At 44.6% G+C, this 20183-nt stretch overlaps 1 pseudogene; it reads left to right on the plus strand.

Moving 5' to 3' along the window:
- The first annotated feature begins 696 nt into the window (after positions 1–696).
- On the plus strand, positions 697–12169 carry LOC108922509 (nuclear protein localization protein 4 homolog; annotated as a pseudogene).
- The last annotated feature ends 8014 nt before the right edge of the window (positions 12170–20183 follow it).

Here is a 20183-nt window from a genome sequence, read left to right on the forward strand (position 1 = left end):
CTGAAGAGATGCAGCAGTAGCACACAAGCGCCAGCAGAGGGACGGAACCATTGCTGAGCGGAAAAGACTGCGCGTGTTTCACTGAGTACCTTCGGACTTGTTAGCGTGCAACACGGGTACCTGATATGTACCGTGGAGTTCCACTGACTGACAGAGTCCAAAGTAAACACGGGTTTTTCGGATAAAGACGTTGAGTTTCTGAGCTCCACTGATAGCAGCATGGCTCTGGAAAAGATGTTTGCCTAATATAACGGCGTCGTGAGAGAGAGAGAGAGAGCAGTGGCTGCTGTGCTGACGGCGCGGGTCGACGACACGTTCTGACTGTGTTTGCCTAGGCTAGTCTTTAAAGTGTTTTGATGAGTGACTTGAAATAATGTAATATCATGTAACGTAATTCCATTATGGCTGCTGAAAATTATGAAGTTGTCTAAAAAATTAAAAGCAAAACCGCTCGCTGTCTCTCTCTCAGAGACAGAAAGAGAGTGAGCAACAAGCGACGAGTATGCGCAACATTTTCCTGATTTCTGCACGGTTTCGGCAGCGATTTACTCGCCGGGTCACAATAAAAGTCATAATTGTAAAGTGGAATTACCTTCGCTGCCGACAGGAGTCTTTCTCCTGTTGCTGAGGTGATTTGTGTGCGACGCGCGCGGGGAACCGAGGCGTGATCCAAGCTTCCGGACTACAAACAGCGCGTTACACGACTCCCGATCTCCTTCAAAACGCTTTAGCGTCGGTGGGCTGTTCCAAAACTCAGTTCTTTGAAATAATTCTCGCAAAAATATCAACACATTTCTCAGTGCAAGTCACCAAGTGCAAAGTTTTTTGGCCAGTTTGTCATCAGAGGGACACTTAGCCTCACGTCAGTGTGTGTTTGGTGTTTTTCAGGTATGCCGTGTGCGCTCGTCCGAGGGGATGAAAAAGATCCTCTCCACGAAGCAGGAACTGCTGCAACGTTCCTCAAAAAAGTAACAAAGTGGAGAAGGATGCGGTGCAAACTGCACCAATGCACACGTACGGCGAATTTGGCGCGAACTTTCTGCATAGCTCATCCTCTGACCTTCACTCGAGAGAGCTGTGAAGAATTCTTCTGTCCAGCAGGAAGATTGGTGTCCGTGGCTTTCATCCGTAGTGATCTTGTTTGATCAAATTCATGTTTGTCGAAAGTGACCTCTGTCTGTGCAAAATTGTAAAAATGTGACTACTGCCAAAGTAAAAGGTCAAGAAGTTCTTCAACATTTTGCATTTGTCTGCAAAGCGAATGGTCGAAAATGTAGGTACACATCCATGCAAAGCATGCATACCGTGGACGCTGGGAGATGGTGAGATTTACTTGTGTGGTATGAGTGGAGTATGGACCTCCCATCAAGATCCCAGTGTCCCACTATGTCTCCTGCAGCCTTTTATTCAGCCACTACTCCGGCAGTGTTTTGCTTGCTTGTGTATCTTATAATATTTAAAAAAAAAAATTAAAAATTGGTAGGAGGGTATCATGATTTGTCTATCCTGTGTTTTTATGCACCTACTCAAACGATAAACCTCGGTGCAGCAAGTGGTAGATAAACTAGGTTTACTTGAGTCACACATCTGCAGCTATGTCTCTTTCTCAATGTATACACAAGTTGTACTTTTACTGAGTTGTACATCACTTTGGACAAAAGCGTATGCTAAATGAATAAATGTAAATGCAGGGTTCCCTATGCGGCAGCTTGCATAAGCTTCCTTTGGGAATAGCAGCACGCTATAGTATGAACTGGTTATGAGGTGTGTGACGAATGCTAGTCTTGTTCCACTAAGAAATATTAGAAACTTGGACGTGATTTGTTGAGTGATTGGGACAAAAGGTATGCATGAAAATAGTTAGCTTCAGCTTCTGTCTGCCCATTCTTGCAATTTTAAGTGTTTTCCTGCTAGAGAATACTGTGCCAGGAGTTGTGTTTGATTTGCCAAAGCATTAGAACATATCTTCCAAATTCAACACGCTAGTTACAGCCTACCTGATGGTCAAAGATTCTGCACCCTGATACCTATGAGACCTAATCACTCTCTACACCCCAGAAAGAACGCTACGCTCATCTGCCTCTTGCTGCTTGGTGGTAACACTCATAAGGGGACCAAAATAGAACATTTATAGCTTCTTGGTTTTGGCTTCAATGTGGTGGAATGATCTCCTCCTGCACTACATAATAGCTCTTCCAGTGTTCCAAAAAGGTCTTAAAGCACATTTCTTTTGGACCGATTTATATCCTAATCTCCTAACAGCTACATAAACTTGCATCACAACGTCACTATCATTTTCATATTTCCTTTCTGACTCAGTTCTATGGACACCTACTCATGTTATTTGCAGCAGCAAAAAAAAAACTGGCATCAAAGAACCTGTGCTTTAATAATCATGCACCTGTGTCTAATGCTTTTTGAAATGCACTTTTGTATACCATGAATTGTACATTGTGTCCTATGTGAATAAATGTAAATGCAATTTTCAAGGCCAAAAGCCTTGCCAATGAGAACATGTCAGGTGCTCTCACAGACTTTTCATAACTTCTGGTTGAAGGCCCAGTTTGTGCCACAGCAGTAGGTCCCTTAGGCAAAGTACACACACACATTGTCTGAACCACTTGTCACATACAGGGTCACGGGGAGCCAGAGCCTAACCCAGCAACACAGAGCAAAAGGCTGGAGGGGGAAGGGACACACCCAGGACGGGACGCCAGTTCGTCACAAGGCACCCCAAGCAGGACTCAAACCCCAGACCCACTGGAGAGCAGGACCCATGCCACCACGCCCCCCCCTTTAGGCAAAGTACACACACACATTTTCAGAACCGCTCGTCCCATACGGGGTCGCAGGGAACCGGAGCCTACCCAGTAACACAGGGCGCAAGGCCGGAGGGGGAGGGGACACAGCCAGGACAGGATGCCAGTCCGTCACAAGGCACCCCAAGCAGGACTTGAACCCCAGACCTACCAGAGAGCAGGACCTGGTCCAACCCGCTGCGCTGCTGCGCCACCGCGCCCCCCTTTAGGCAAAGTACTCTCTTTGAATTCCTTAACTAAAAATTTCCATCTGTTTTAAATGGGGAAACCGATTGAGGGACTCTGGATAAAACCATTAGCTAAGCCACAAATTAATAATAACACACACACATTTTCAGAACCACTCGTCCCATACGGGGTCGCGGGGAACCGGAGCCTACCCAGTAACACAGGGCGCAAGGCCGGAGGGGGAGGGGACACACCCAGGACGGGACGCCAATCCGTCGCGAGGCACCCCAAGCGGGACTTGAACCCCAGACCTACCGGAGAGCAGGACCGTGGTCCAACCCACTGCGCCACCGCACCCCCCATTAATAATAACATTTTTACACTATTTTTTGGAAATCTCTTAGTAAAGCATATTGTGTGCATACTGTAACTTGTGACCCCTCTGAACAATGTAAGTAAATTTACCTGGTCTAAAATCAAGTTCTCTCTTGACAAGTGGCCAAGGAGTTTGGTGCAGCTCAAACGGGTTCTCAGTCTACCTGAACCGGAACAAAACTGGTGAAATTGTCTCACATAACAAGACCCTCAGCCTGCTGAAGATTGTCAAAAAAGCTTTCACATTTTATATTTTCTGATGTCCTTGGGAATGATATCTGTTGTTCTTCTAAATAATTCTTGGACAGTTTTGTCTTTGAGTCACTACGTTGTAGTGTTTTAAAGTGATTTTTTTATCATTAATTAACTTGTTCTCTTCATTTTTACCTTTTTTTGTGCAGACCTATTTATGCGAGGATTTAATTTTAAATCTGCTACCTAGAATTAACACTCACATTCTTAGTCATACTGTATTTTCATTTTTCAGTAAAAGGAGCATATTGTTATGCGTGCTGACATTCATGTTCTGTTTCACACACTCCTCGATCAGATTGTAAATAATTTAATCTTTTTATTCTCATCTTGCCTGTGGTGTGAACTGGTTATGAGGTGTGTGCTCTGCCTGTAGACATGCCGTACCTGTTTCCCTCTGGGGAGGTCATGGCCTCACCTTGCTCATCCTCTTTGGTCCCTTCCACCTTGTCCTCTTCATCATTCCTGTTGAAGTCTCATTCTGTGACCCAAATTCAGGAAGATGATACTATTAATACCTGCCTAAGCAGAATGACAAGATTTATAGGTGTGGTGGCGCAGTGGTGCAGTGGGTTGGACCGCAGTCCTACTCTCTGGTGGGTCTGGGGTTCGAGTCCCGCTTGGGGTGCCTTGTGACGGACTGGCGTCCTGTCCTGGGTGTGTCCCTTTACACCCTGTGTTGCCGGGTAGGCTCCGGTTCCCCGTGACCCCGTAAGGGACAAGTGGTTCTGAAAATGTGTGTGTTAGAGACCTACAGTCGTAAGCCATGCTTGTAACCTCTGCTTCAGGTTTTTCTTTGTCCTTGTGTTGAAGGAAGTGCAAAACATAGAGTAGAAGTTTGCAAGTTGTGTTCATATGTTCATTCTTCTGTGAGCAAGACCCCACACACACACCACTTGCCCCAAGCAGGGTTGCAGTGACCCAGAGCCTAACCCCACCACACAGGGCACACACCCAGGACAGGACACCAGTCCATCATAGAGCACCCAAAGTGGGACTCGAACCCCAGGCCCGCTAGAGAGCAGGACCCAGCCAACAAGCCTGCTGTGCCACCACGCCCCCCTTAAGCAAGCCCAGTGTTATGTTAAAAAGGAATCTCATTCAGGAGAGCCTTTTGGTTTTTCTCTATAGAAAAGTGAGCAGGCAATGACTTACTGTGGTAGATGACTTTGTTATTATCTATGACAGGTGTGGCCATGGTCCTATGAAAAAGTGCGTGCACTGCGTTCCATTAGAGGTATACATGCCTGATTTTGCTAGTGTGTAACAGGACAACTTGTGTGATACAGATACACTACCAAGTCATGTTAGCTTCCTGAATTCTTCTTGTTTGGGCTATGCATAGCACCATTTTTGTGGTGGAGATGGTTTCCATGTTTTTGTGTTTGTAACCCATTTGTGGTTGTGCATGCATGCTGTGTTCCACAGCCCTTTCACAAGGACTACCTGAACCACCTGGATCCACCCATCAAGCACATGTTATTTCACCCTTACATCCCCAAGCTCACGGGTGGTGCTGACAAGTGAATGACAGCACAGATTTTTCCCAACTGTCACTGCATCTGGTGTGAGGGGTCATGGAAGCACGGTCACAGCATTTCTCTGTCTGTTTCAAGTTTCTCTAACACTGTTTCAAGGCTCAGACTCATGCAGATCATTGCAATTCTAACTCTTTAACATAAATGGGGTTTTAGCAGTCAAATTTCTAAGAGACACTTCAAACTTTCCCTGCGGTCTCTCCTGAGGGGGATGTTTGTAGCCCTGGAGAACATCAGCTGTAAGATTAGGTCAGATTCTGAGGGTCACCCGCCCTGGCCGGAGGGTATCTGCACCAAGTGTCAGCCTAGTGCTGTCACCCTCAGCGGGCAGGTGAGGTGCCATGCTCCACCCACACTCTGTGTACATTCTCAGTCCTTCACACAAGCACATTCTTGCCCTTCATTGCCATCTTTAAAGCCTAGATCAGGGGTGTCCACCCTTTTTAGGCCAAGGGGCATAATCATTCTTGTGAACTGATCTGAAGGCCACATGTAAAAACCACAGTATGTAACATACTGAATCTTCAATGTCTAAAATGAGAAATTATTTTACTGCGTAATGCAACTCCATTAATTGCAACTCCTTTAACAAGACATAATATTGTAACGGTGCTGAGGGGAGGTGTAATAGCCATGTGTAAATAGTTAATATAAGTGTTCACGTGTGTACATAGTTATGTGTATGTTATTCTGATTGGTTGCCGTTCCGTTTATGCCCATTGTGTTTAAGAGGGGATTCTGGGGAGTTCTGGGGGTGTCCCCTTAACCGTGGGGCGCTGTAGGGGTTCTGGGAGTGACCCAGGGGGATTCTCCGGTTTTAAGTACTACTTATACTGTCTGAAGCAACTTTGTTAAGACTGCTGGTAAAAGACATGTGGTGTGAGGGGTCATTGAATAAAGAGCACATTCCTTTTACCCTGACTCCTGGGCTGGTTTCTAATAGCCCTATGGGGGAATGCTACAATAGTATCATTGTCATTTATCTAGTACATACATGGATATACAGTCATGTGAAAAATAAAGTATACTTTTTTTCATTTCTATGGTATATATACTGTAGATACATACTGTAATAGCAAAACAATGGCATAACACAACTTAGTGTGCTGTCCAGTCTCTGTTTTTCCAAGTTTTTCAATGAGTCAGAATTCTTGCATACAGAGGTGTAATGGATGTAGCGCTAAGCTGTCTGGGGGATGTTTTGGTTCTGCAATGTACAGACTTTTGGCTGTTACCCAGAACTACAGGTACATTGACAACATCACATTCTAGAATCACACCATTGCAGACCACTTCTTAGACTTCTGGCGGAAGACAGGGAATCAGCATGTAGGCTTCCTGTATGGCAGGTATACAGAGCACGAGGACATCCTACTGGGCATACAGGCTGAGGTAGCCGCCATCTACGAGCCCCCACAGGTGATTAAATGACACACAAATTTATGCCCATGGACCTTGTCCATTCAAGTGAAGCTCCAAGAGTTCTCCACAAGGGGGCACTAAATTAAAGAAAGTGTTAAGTGGTGGGAGTGCAGTGGGTTTGGCCTGTGCCTGCTCTCTGGTGGGTCTGGGGTTTGAGTCCTACTTGGGGTGTTTGTGATGGACTGGTGTCCCGTTCTGGTTGTGTCCCCTCCCCCTCCATCCTTGCTCCCTGTATTATTGGGTTTGGCTCTGGCTTGCTGCGACTCCACTTGGGACATGCGGCTTCAGTCAACGTGTGTGTGTGTGTGTGTGTGCGTGTGTGTGTGTGTGTGTTAAAGTTAGGGGGGGGGGGGGGCTAGATGGCCCAGTGGGCTTGGTTAGGGCCTGCATTGTTGCAGGGAGGGGACACACCCAGGGCAGGATGCAGGGACACCAGTCCGCCGCAAGGCACCCCAACCAGGGCTGAAACACCAGACCCGCCAGAGAGCAAGATCTGGCAAAGCCCGCTATGCCACCGCACCCCCCCCAACTTAGGCAATTGATTATTAACAACGAACAAAAAGATAAGGCAAACAACATGCCTTTTTGTGAATATAAAATATGTTGGTGTCCTCACGGTCATATATAAAGTCACTTTGATTTTAGGAATTTATATTTTGGTATTAATTTTAGGTGACATTTTTCATTTTTAGGTGACCCCCTCTGAACTGGAAATCACCAAAGGGTGATTTCATGGAATAAATGAACCATGTTATGATAGCAATCGGTGTATGCGAAACATTAATTTTGAGTCAAATTCATCAACTGGGACATATGGAATTTTTCGAAGTTTTTAACATTATTGTTTGTGCATTTTAGCCTATTGAGGCAAAGCCTCTTCTGTACATTCTGCTTGTGCCTCAGAAAGACACCAGAATAAGGACAGTAGAGATCTATCTGCTGGTAAAGAGTAAATGCAGCCTTTTGAATTACCTTTGTTGCTCTTGCATACAGACAGACAGCCCAGGACTATTTGTTGGGCTAATTGTTGCAGAGCGGAATTTCAGTTTCAAATTCTGCAGGTGTTTAACTTTAATTTTATGATTTTTCCCCCACACATTGCTTACGAAATATGAGAACTTAATTTTGGGATGTTGCCTGTAGTAAATGACACATGTGTCTTATATCATGTCTTAGATGTTGCCATGCAGGATTCCTATTTCCTGAGTGCTGAGGAGTGCATCATGGCAGGATACTTTTAAAACCAACAACCCAGCCCCTGCTGTCTCTCCTCAGTTGGCCATTTCGGCTCCAAGTTTGTTACATTGGTGGCAACAGGTATGGGCCCGCTCCTGATCACCTTTCTGTTGCATAAGCGCTGCATCCACTCGCTGTATTTTCACACTGCAAATGCTGACCAATTCTTTCTTGAGAACATTTAAATTCTCCGACAGACATACAGGTATTTAGTGACCTTGTTGTGCATTTGGATAATAACTCTTGGGCTGTGGAGTCATCTTAGCTCTTTGGAAGCATCATGTTCCTCCCAGCCTCTCCCTACTGGGCCCCACTGATCACTGTGCTGCTTGGAAGTAGCTTTGAAGCTGGCACGCCAATGTGTCTTTTTCCATGGCAGCCTGTAACGATAGTCCGTAAGAGCCATATGCCTGGCTGCGGATTCCATTTCCACGCATAACGAAGGAACATACCTCACTGCAGTGCTTTGGGTATTGGATGAAATGTGCAGATTTTCCATTTTTCTAAATATTTCTCTGAAGCCATGGCATCATAGTTGGTTGAACACTTGTGCTGCTACTGCTCCAGAAATGGTACCTTTCACACAGTACAAGGTCAACTGAGCATAGAATAGTAGGTGGTTAAATATGCTCTTATTTATGATGTCTGTCTCTGTCATGACAGTCAAATCTTCAGACCTGTCCACAGGGAGCCCTGATAATCAGGTGCATTTTGAAGGCTACCAAGTGTTTAATCGGTGCTCAGCACTGGTGCGGGATGAGTGCCTGCTGCCCTGCCAGGATGCTCCAAAGCTGAGCTATGCCAAGGAGTCCACCACAGAGCAGTATGTGCCTGATGAGGTACAAGGCTTCTAAAGGTTTCACAGGCTTCTAAATACACCTGATAACTGCTATACTGCTTGAACAGGGAAATTACTACCATCACTGTCAAGCACACTCACACAGATTATACACATGTACACAAATAATGCCAGTATTCTAATCCACACATTAGCTTCATACAAAAGCACCGGGAAAACCTTCAAAAAGCAACCTTTTGCTTCATTTATGGTCCACAGCAAATGGATATCTTCTGTCTCTTTAAATCAAAGACAAGGTCCCTTCAGGCTTTGCAGACAACCTCCGGTGGGAACCTGGCTCCTAATGTTCCTTTAACCACATATGGCTGATTTGTTGCCTTTTAATAAATGGAATAGACTTTAAGTTCTGCACACACAGGCCGCTTCCACCCACCATAGAGTCAAGCTCAGTGGAGCTGTCTCACAGACTGCGATCTGGAATGCTGGCCTCACTTTGAGATTTTCCATGAGGAAGAAGTGAGAGAAGACTTGACCATCAGCTGTCAGATTATGGATAAGCAATTATAGCTAGCAGTGGAGAGGGAAAGGAAAGGCTACTAGATCACATGCTGAGCTGTTTCCACTGTGAGGGAATGGACAGAACACCTTCACAGACTCCTGATGAGAGCAGAGCCAGGGAAACCCTAGGAGTGGTGCTCTGTGTATGTGTGTGTGTGTGTGTGTGTGTGTGTGTGTGTGTGAGTGTGCTGTTTTCTATGAGCTCCTGTAAGCATAGTCAATGTTTAGACTTGTCACATGGGTGTTTTTTTAATAAATTAGATGTCTCTCATCCTTTTAATTACTACTGGCTAATCAGCAGGAACCCCAAACCATGGCACTTGCCTATGGTACTCTACATATTCTTTTTACTTTTATTGATAATTCATCGAGAAAAGGAGGTTGGACACATTGAGTACACATTCCACTGTGCAAATTAGAAAAGGCCACCAATCCAGACAAGTACATTTTCATTGGAATGACCACACCAGAATTCCTCAAGACACCCATCGCTGTGTAATATTGAGCCTTTGTTCAGTTTCTATCTTTAATAATTAAATTTCACCCCAAATGCTGTTTGCAATCTGTTTCTTAACACTACAGGACAAGGACATCACATTTTTAGCCTGGGCACTTCGTGTGGAATACTTCTAGATTGTAGATGTGAGTATCTATCCGGTGAAACAGTGAAGTTGTCTCCCAACTCTAGTTAACACTTTCTTTTTCTACATTTTTTTCAAGAGAAAGAGTTTAGTATTTGTTGCCACATTTTGAGTGTTTGATCCCAACAGATCACCACCACATTCCCCAAAGACCCTGTTTTCACGTTTGCTTCAACCTGTCCCTTCTCCATCGATAACCAAGATACCCTTGATGACACAGGTATTCACATGTAAAGGAATGTGGCCCTCGGTGGCTTTTTTTAGAATATTTTCTTCAAATCTTCAAATCTTTTTTGCAACAGCAATTTATATTTGAAAGAAACATTGCGCAGAAATAAATAGTTCTTTGTTGACATGAGCAAATCAAGTCTGTGATGGTAAATGAAAATCCTTCTTCCTGATGATGGAGCTCAGTCTTTTTTTCCAAGGGTCTGTGAAATCCTAGGTTTGACCCTTACAAATAAATGCAGGATGTTACGCTTTGAGAATTAGGTGGGTTCATATATTAACGCAATGTTACGCACTTACAGGACAGAGTAAGAGCAGTAACTGAACAGATTGCTTCATGCCGTGTCACAAAGCGGTGTATTAGTTCCTCCAGCCAGTTGGACTTTGTACTCTTTTCCCCAGCTTTTACCAGTTCCAAAAACAGTGTTTCATTGTATTGCATCACCCCTCAACCGCACAAACACTGAAGTAAACTAGCTCACATTCTGGGTGACACACTTCTCTTTGTATTCGCTCATGCACAGGCTTCCTCAAGTGTTCACCTGTTCTTTTTTGACATTCAGCCCAAAGGTTGATGTGCAGGAAATGTGATCTCTGGCAATTGAGCACGTCAGCGATTTCTCTCCCAAGAACTGCTCACCACCTTCTGTCCAAGGAGCTCTCGGTGGTGCAAAGTCAGACAGAATGTTATAGTCCAAACTAAATTTCCTGATGGACCATAGGAAATGTGCTAACCATACTTTTTAAATTCCAAGTATTCTACGTTGTTAATTTGCATTGTAATTTGTTTTGGTTGAGCAACTTTTTAAATCATTTTGAAGTGTACTGTCCATTTAAACTAATATGTTTACTTCAGATTCAGGAGTTGGAATAAGCAATGTTCTTCTTTTTAGTGGACTCTTAGGACTTCTAATGAAATATGGTTGCGGGAAGTTCGCCATGGTAGTGATGATTTTCAAATTCTTTCTGTGCATGCATGTCAACATCCATTTCTCCTGGGCATATGTTCAGGATTTCCACAGTTTAGCACCGTACCTCTCCAGAAATCCCTTCTGGATGTTGTGTTTGATTTCCACCTTCTGATTTTTCTATTCACCAATGAGGTCATGCCCCCAAGGGTGAGTTGGCATCTGAATCCATTAGTAACTTGTAGTGGTTATATATGCAGTTCTACTTCATAACTGTAGACATCATTGTAGATTCTGGTGTTGTTCCAGTCAGGAATTTTTTAATGAATTTGTGGAGTAACAATTCTAATAACTAGCAATTTAGATGGTGGTATGTGACAAATTGACTGCTCTCGAGAGTTGTGTTTCTGCATCTAGGTCTCTCCTTCTGTTGGTATAATGCACTTTCTGTATTGTTCTCACAGATGTACATCACTAGAGGAAAAGCATTGACCAGATTAGTGAACGTAAAGGTAACAACTGACAATAGAGCACACTGGCTATATGTGGAATGTCACAAGGTGAGAATGCACACATAGCCCCTTTTATTATAGAACCCAGTGCCTTCTGATAGCCTTAGAAAACTTGGATTGTCCATTCTCTTCTAATGGAGATGAGGAGACCCTGCAGCTGCCTCTTCATGATTGTTGTCTGGGCCCTGGTTAAATTCTGGTACACTGGACAGAGCTTCTTTGCTGATCTGGAGTCTTCCAATACCATCCTTAGAGCTGTTGAACCAGTGAACTTTTCAAACATTAAATAGTGTGAAAGAAAATGGAATAAATTTGCTCTGGCCTTCATTTGCAATTGTCAACCTCTATGGATATAATTTGCTAAAATTCCTTTGAAAATGCACTGTGTGTTATTGGACTTTCCCCAGAGATCTGGAAGAGATCAGCACTGTTTCACATTCCCTGGCAGCAAGCAAAGCCCTGTGGCAAAGGGTTAGGCCTGGGGTAGGGGCCAGGGGAATATCAAGGTGCAACAGCATGGATGCTACCAGCATAAACTTTAGTGCCCCTGCACATTGGATTTAATATGATCTTCTTGTTTGGACTGACAGGACAACATCGGGCTTTTACTTGATGATGTAAGGACATCCGATGAGGACCTGGCACAAACCTGGAGGAGGTCGGACCAGTGGGCTACCACTGAGCAGCTATGGGGCAAGTGTGAAGAGTACTAAGGGTGTGCATGATGATGGAGCTGGAAGGGTTGATTACAGGAGTTAAAGGGACATTGCTACATTTTTGGAGAAGTACTGCAGCTACATATATCCCTTTTAGGCCTAGTGGATTAAGTGCTGGTGACAAGAAGTCTTTGTGGTGTTTGTTGAAACCTTGCATCTGCAATAATTTTTTTCAGTTTTTTAAAGTTTTTCTTGCGGTGTAGTATTTGAAAAAGGGAATAGGAAAATCTGGTGCAGATGGTCTCTATGTTATCACATGTCACTTGAACAACGACTGGTGGACACATTTAGCACTGAGATGTGCCTTGGCTGGTGTACCTTCCTGCACAGCAGGCCTCCAGCTGGACCCAAGCTGTATTTGTACACATGTGTGGAGAACCTGCTGTGCAAGTGGTCTTCTGTTGTGGTAAAAATATTTATTTGTGCACAATTTTTTGGATTCTTCAAGAGGAAAGCCAATGTTGTTATTGTCACACAATACAAGTTCTTTGGTTGTTAGCGCAATGGGAGAAATATTTTTTTTTCTCACTGTTAACATGTTGGAAAACATAGAATTTTTAACCTTTTAATACTAAGTGTGGTGTTGGACCACTGTCAATGATCACTTGTATGTCCCTGTAAATTAAAAGTGAGAACAACAGATGTGAAGAAAAAAGTCCTTAGAGGTGCAAAGATTTCCTCCTTGAAAAACTGAATATAAAAATATTGAAAAATAAGCATTAAGTAACACTGCCTCATGTATGCTTTTATACTTTGAATTTACTAATTCTCTCTGCAGTGGAGAGGGGTGTGGTGTTGCAGAGAGTTTGGCCAGGGTTTGCTGTGTGGTGGGTCTGGTGTTCAAGTGATGCTGGGGGTGCCCTGTGGCAGACTGGCATCCCATCATAGATGTGTCCCCTCCCTCCTCCACCCTTGCACCCTGTGTTGCTGGGTTAGGCTCTGGTTTGCCATGACCCTGGTTGGGACAGGTAGTTGCAGACATTGTGTGTGTACTTACATTGGAAGAAACCCAGGTTTGCCTTGACCATTTTGAACAATGAAAATGTTTTGATTGCTTTAACTGGTCTTTCTCCTGCAACACAGGGACTGGTGGTGGACATCCCACATGAGCAACTATGAAGAAATAGCTGGCTGCAACTGCTTGTCCCACACAACATCGCAGCAAACCAGAGCCTAACCCGGCAACTCAAGGCACAAGGCCAGAGGGGGAGAGGACACATCCAGAACAGGGCACCAGTCTGTCACAAGACACCCCATGTAGGACTCAAACCCCACCAGAGTGCAGGACCCAGTCAAACCTGCTGCGCCACCGCAGCCTGTGGAGCAATGGGTGACACATTTATTCCAGTGTCTTCTACTGTTGTGTGGTCCTGTCCCCACTGGACCTTCATGAACCAGCCAGACATAGAGCTCTGCGAGATGTGCAGCCTGCCTCACAATTAACTGAACTCGTCACACCAACAAATTCCCTTGCCCTGGTGCTGAGGTGGGGTATGTGCTGTATGAAGTGAAGGGGCAGCATGGCAATGAAATCCTGCCAGAATAATGCAGCACTATATTCCCGGAATATGTTACTTTAATGGAGCTCAGCTTGAATGGACTGCTGACACCTCACCTCAAACCTCAACTGTCCCTCCAGCACGCTTTTTCGTGTTAGAGTGGAGCAAGAAGGATCTCATCTCTGTGCCTGCTGACCGAGTGCATGTCCACCTTGGGATCCTGAAGGTTATGCTATACTGTTTGTCCCATTTTTAACAGTGTGTCTTCCCCATTATTTTTACATCATGTGCTTTTGTGCTGCCTGCCAGTATGACCCCTGCCCAAGTCCCATCTGGATAAAACCCCACGCTTTTCTTCTCTAACCAGCTTGGTAAGACACTGTGTGAGTGCTGATATAAAAAACTAGACTAGTTTTTTTATTGACTGTATTTATGGACTTTGTGAAGTTCTGCCTTCCCTGAAATGTCCTGGTTAGACTATGGAGCATCTGGTTGAGTAAAAGTTTTTTGTGTTTTGATGCTTTGCCTGTAGCTCTTGCTGACAGCCAGACTCACCCTGTGCTATATCTCCTTTATACCTTTAGCCTAGACAGACAGGTTTGCTTCCAGGAAAGTGACATTAAAAGGGCAGTAGTGCTCCTCTCACCAACATTTGTACCCACAGCCCATACAAGGTATCTCTTTCCGCAGAAGATTTATAGCAGCTGCTAACATCTGCCATGTAGGTCTTTACTTTGGTTGACACAGGTTGGATGTGTGCCCACACAGAGTTTGTAACTTCTGTGCTCACCTCCTGATATGATGACCTCCTCAGATGGATTTATGAGAGACATGAATTTTACCAGGAAGTGGACACACCTGCTTTCATAAGAATGTGTTCAATAAAAGCCTATTATGTCGGTCCAGCTGCTGTCTTTCTTTCTGGGATCATATGTTAAAGTACCTGGAACATTTTCCTTTACATGTAATGCAAGGGGGGGGGGGGTGCGGTGGCGCAGTGGGTTGGGCCACAGTCCTGCTGTCCGGTGGGTCTGGGGTTCGAGTCCCGCTTGGGGTACCTTGCGATGGTCTGGCGTCCCGTCCTGGGTGTGTCCCCTCCCCCTCTGGCCTTACGCCCTGTGTTGCCGGGTAGGCTCCGGTTCCCCGTGACCCCGTATGGGACAAGCGGTTCTGAAAATGTGTGTGTGTGTGTAATGCAAGGGAGAAGGTTCCTGGTGTTTGATGATGTATCTGCAGTGCTGCTAATGTCATGTCCACTTTTTTCCATTCCTATTTGATACATCAAAGGATCAAAGATACTCAGCAGGAGGTCGTGCCTGTCACGCCCTCAACCTCGGCGCAGCAAGGAACACCTGCGACGGCTCACAGGGCAGAAGCATAAAAGGCATGCGCAAAGCAGGAACAAACGTGGAACCTTGTTCAGCCTTGTTACTCGCTCACCTTGTTAGCTTTAGTCTTCCTACCTTCTCTGTCCTTGTTCCCTAGCCCCTTCTCCTGCTTTCCTACGACTCCTTTGGTGTCCTTCGACTTCTCGCTTGTCTCTTCGGATTACGACTTTTGGATTGTGTCTTCAACAACATATGTTCATCGGTGACCTTTTGCTTGTCTCGTGACCACGTCTTTTGGATTCTCTTAGTAAATGCAGCTGCTCTGCACTTGGGTCTGACAACCTACTTCCTGGACGCCGCCATGACAGTGTCTTTAGCTATAGAGCACCTAAACTGTGGAATAGTGTACCAGTTACTGTCAGAAATGCCCCGTCTGTCTCAGTTTTCAAATCCATATTAAAGACTTACATGTTCACTCAGGCATATCACCAATAAATTTAATTCCACTTGACTATGTTGGCAGTTTTTTTTTTCTCACTGCTGTGTCAATATGTATTCAACTTATTTCTTTAAGTTATAACTTACTAGCAATTTCTTTTTTTCAGCATTGTCTCCCTACTACGATAAGACCTGAGGAGGCTGGCGTTACAGAAGCACCCCATGCTGACTGAAGCTACCATACAGCAGCAATGCCATTGTTACCTGTAATCTGGTTTAGAATTCTTATTCAATCTAGAATGCCCAGGAGGGGTGAGCAACCATTGGCATTTGGACCCCCAGAGGTTTTTTCTCCCTCAACTTTCAGTTGGGAGTTTCTTCCTTTCCTCCATGGCCAGTAGGCATACTTTTAGCTTTATAAAAGCATTGATAGTGTATTATGCTAGTTCTATAGTTTGTTTCCTTGTCTGATGTATTTCTTTCTTTATTCTATGTCTGTGTTCAAGTGCTATGTCACTGCTTGAGAACAGTGCTCTTGAAAAAATGAGTTGAATTGAATCAGAGAGCTGGAGGCCATTTTTGCTGTGACTGGGCCTGCTGCATTTTCCCACTTGGGTTCCAAATTGATGAGGAATCTGGCAGGGAGTACATGGACCTTAGTTTCTTTATTTTTGCCCAGATGGTCTCTTGGCTTCTTTGGTACTTTTTGTTCTGTACAGCTGGGACAAGATGGGACACTTTGTATTGTCCTTTAGGAAGACATATGAAGGTGTGTGAAAATGACAGATTTCTTATCAGGAAGTGAATGCAAATGTAATTGATTACCAGTCTAATGTGTTCTGCCTCTATGAGGTAAACAGCCTCTGTGAAAGAGATGCAAGGAGTTTCCTTGGCCGTTTGTTTCTGGAAGCAAACTTTCCTTGCCTTTCTATGGTGTGTTCTTATTCCAAAGTAAATAGGTCACAGCTTTGTTCAGATTTTCAGTCTTAAGTCTCATCTTTGATTTGTAGCCTCCGGTTCACTTGGTGACTCATTAAAAATTTCCAACAAGAGGCACATCTAGTGAACTCAGAGCAGCCCATTAAGCATGACATGTAGATCATGTTCTGCTGCTACTGCAGTTGTTTTCTGTTCAGCATCATAGTTTGTGTCCCTGTCTCTTTCTGCACAACCAGTTGGAAGTCCCACCATCTGTTTTCTTTCAGTCTTCTACACCTTCCCTGCACCTTGTTGGTGAGCACACCCACCCTGCGATCCAGAGGTCACATTTCCTGCTCACCAACAAGCATGGCAATGAGCTGAGGCTCAGGCCATGAGTACTTAAAATGAGAGCAAATACTGGCACTGTGTATGAAGCAATGCTCCTTATTGGTTTTTTACATTGGTGAGTGATGTCAACGTATCTCATAAGGACTAAGGAGATTCTTACCAGAGGGCTGAAGATTAATATGTAAGGGGGAACTGGCTTGGAGTATTTTAGCAATCCAAGTAACCATAATGTCCACCAGTACATACTGGAATGTAAAAGAGAAAGTTAACCTTAAGTTGTACAAAAAATGAAATGTATTGCATTATTTTGCCAGTATCTTGTTCTGGGTATTTTTGACGCAACAGGTACTGAGGTGGTTAGACAGCCTTCCAATCTTACAGTTCCAAGCTTCAGTATTTTCTCTTATTCTTTATGCCTGCGGCATAAATAGGTAAGTAATTGTAATTCATGCAGTATTCACAACTATATCACAGCAGAGCAAAACAAATTGTGTTGGGGATGGTTCCTGAACTGAGTTTTAGAGCTGTGCCAACAGATGGATGTTTAATGTAGCCCTGGTGAGTGGCATTAAGTGTGTGTCTATGGTGGAGTGTCAGGCTAAACTAGAGTATCATCATTCCTGTTAGCCTTTAAGTCATCTAAGCCTTGAAACAACCCTGATTAAGTCATCTCATGGTTCCACTGAGTAATTGTTGTCTGCCTGCCAGGAGCTATGATGTAGAACAACAGTCTGGTGAAATTATTTTCCATCTCCAGCTCGCAGGAGTCTGAAGACCCTGTATCTGCTTTAGTAAATGAATGTGTATGTCTGTGGACTTGCATATGTTTTTGAGGCACTGTCTATCCCATATTGCAGCAATTGTGTCACATAGCAGCTACTTCTGTAATGTATTTTGGTTTATATGGTGGTATAAGACAAATTCTCAAGAATCACGTGTCTGCTGAGATGTACATTGTTTTAGAAAGAAGTGCATGATAAATTAATAAATGTACTTGTAAATGTAAACTGTCTACAGTGTCCTCTATAAATGAAGATAAAACAACATAACCAGCTGGGATCCAACGTAGAGGAAGCATGGCAAGAATGACAGATGCAAGTTAAATCCAGTGATCCTCTCTGCATATGGCAAAGTTATAAGAATGCCAGTACCCACTGTGCTTCTCTGCATGTACAAATTGTTATTGCTTCTGAGGTCCATTTTTATGCATTTGACTAAATTCTTGTCACGCGGAACACAGGGAGCCGGGACGGCTGAACCCAAGTGCAGCGTTGCTCGTCTGAAGTTGAGAGAAGAGGCAAGTTCTCAAAACCAGGGACAGGCGAAGGGTCGGTTGATCGGCGAACAGGACAGGAACGAGGATCCATGGACGTGATTGAAAAACGAAACAAGGAGTCAAAAAAACCGGAGATCATGAACAGAGAATAGAGGAAGTGTGTGTGCGCGAAGTAATGCGAGGAAGGGCGGTTGTCCCAAACGAGATTCCACAGCAGTACGGGAGCTGAAGAAGGTCTTTAAGGGGTGAGCGATTACTCAGGAGCTAGTGCAGAGTCAGGTGTTGTCGCTTGTGTTGTGGGCGTGGACATGACAATTCTACAGATGTGAGACTTGTTTTCAGAGTTTTTCAGAGAGAAGTTAAGATGTGAAGACTGTAGACTGTGACTGACCAAATTATATATTTTACTGTCTTTCAAACCCCAATGTTTTTGTACAAGTCTTAGTTCTTCATTGAAATCCATTATGATGAATACAATATGAAGCATTATACACAAGGGGGTGCGGTGGCGCAGTGGGTTGGACCATGGTCCTGCTCTCCGGTGGGTCTGGGGTTCGAGTCTTATTACCGGGTAGGCTCCGGTTCCCCGCGACCCCCTATGGGACAAGCGGTTCTGAAGATGTGTGTGTGTGTGTGTGCATTATACACACACACATTTTCTGAACCGCTTGTCCCATACAGGGTCACGGGGAACCGGAGCCTACCCAGCAACTCAGGGCGTGAGGCCTGAGGGGGAGGGGACACACCCAGGACGGGACGCCAGTCCGCCGCAAGGCACCCCAAGCGGGACTTGAACCTCAGACCCACCAGAGAGGAGGACCCGGTCCAACCCAATGAAGCATTATACATTTTATAAAAAAGTCAATGTTCTGTTATTTTTATCTCTCATCGCCTGTTTTTGATTCTGTGTACACTGATGCAATAAGTTATTCTTCTTTTTTCAATGTCCAAATATTATTTTTCAAGAGGGCTTCTAGCCCAATAGCCGCACAATCATATGCGTGGCAGTCCTTCCTCCCAACACTCATAAGGACCAGTTCTGGCTGTGGGCCGTTGCACCCCAGATGTACTGCAGACGATTACGGTTGGCTGTAGGAATGTGCTTTTGGAGCGCTCCAACTGCTTCAAACACCTTTGATGGAACCGGTGAAAGTCCTCCAATACGGGCAGATAGTGGAATTATTACCACTGTATTTAAAGTGCACTGTGAAATTGTGGGCGATGTTCATTATTTCTCCACAGACATTTTTTTAAGAAATTATTTTAATTATAAGGGGTTTACCATGAGGGGGCACGGTGGTGCAGCAGCGTGGCAGGTGTTGCTGGGTCTCACTCTCTGGCAGGTCTGGGGTTTGAGCCCTGCTTGGGGTGCCTTGCAACGGACTGATGTCCTGACCTGGGTGTGTCCCCGCCCCCTTTGGCCTTATGCCCTGTGTTGCCAGGTCAGGCTCTGGTTCACCACAACCCCACTCGGAACAAGCAGTGTCAGACAGTGTGTGTGTGTGTGCGTGTGCGTGTGTGTGAGATGAACGAAGAACCTTGATGCAGCAAGTGGTAGGGAACAAACTAGGTTTGCTTGAGACTTTCATGTGTGCAGCTATGTCTCCTTCTCTCAGCGTAATGCATGAATTGTACTTTTGCTGAGATGTACGTCGCTTTGGACAAAAGCATCTGCTAAATGAATAAATGTAAATGTAAGTGTGTGTGTGTGTGTGTGTGTGTGTGTGTGTGTGGGTTTTCTATGGCTGTATCAGATATATCCATTAAACAATCCCCCTTTCCACACCTCCCAACCCATTTGGTAAACTGATAAAACTGGGGTGGAATGGTAGCACAGTGAGTAGTGCTGCTATCTCACAGTGCCTGGGTGGTGTGAAAGAACATGGGTTTGATCCTTGCTTAGTCTGTGTGGAGTTTGTGTGTTCTCCCTGCGTCTGCGTGGGTTTCCTCTGAATGCTCTGGTTTCCTCCCACAGTCCGAAGATATGCTGTTCAGGTTACCCATAGTGTGTGAGTGACACAGAGAGAGTGTGTTTCACTGATGCATGGATGAGTAACCCCTTGTAAGTAACGCATCTAGCAATGTAGTCACCTTGGTGAATAAGGTGTGTGGGCTAGTAATGCTACATATTATCCATTGTAAGTCACTTTGGAGAAAAGCATCTGCTAAGTGAGTAAATGTAAAATACAACCTTTCAAAAA

The sequence above is a fragment of the Scleropages formosus genome, chromosome 3 (genome assembly GCF_900964775.1).
Source record: "Scleropages formosus chromosome 3, fSclFor1.1, whole genome shotgun sequence".
NCBI classification, from domain to species: domain Eukaryota; kingdom Metazoa; phylum Chordata; class Actinopteri; order Osteoglossiformes; family Osteoglossidae; genus Scleropages; species Scleropages formosus.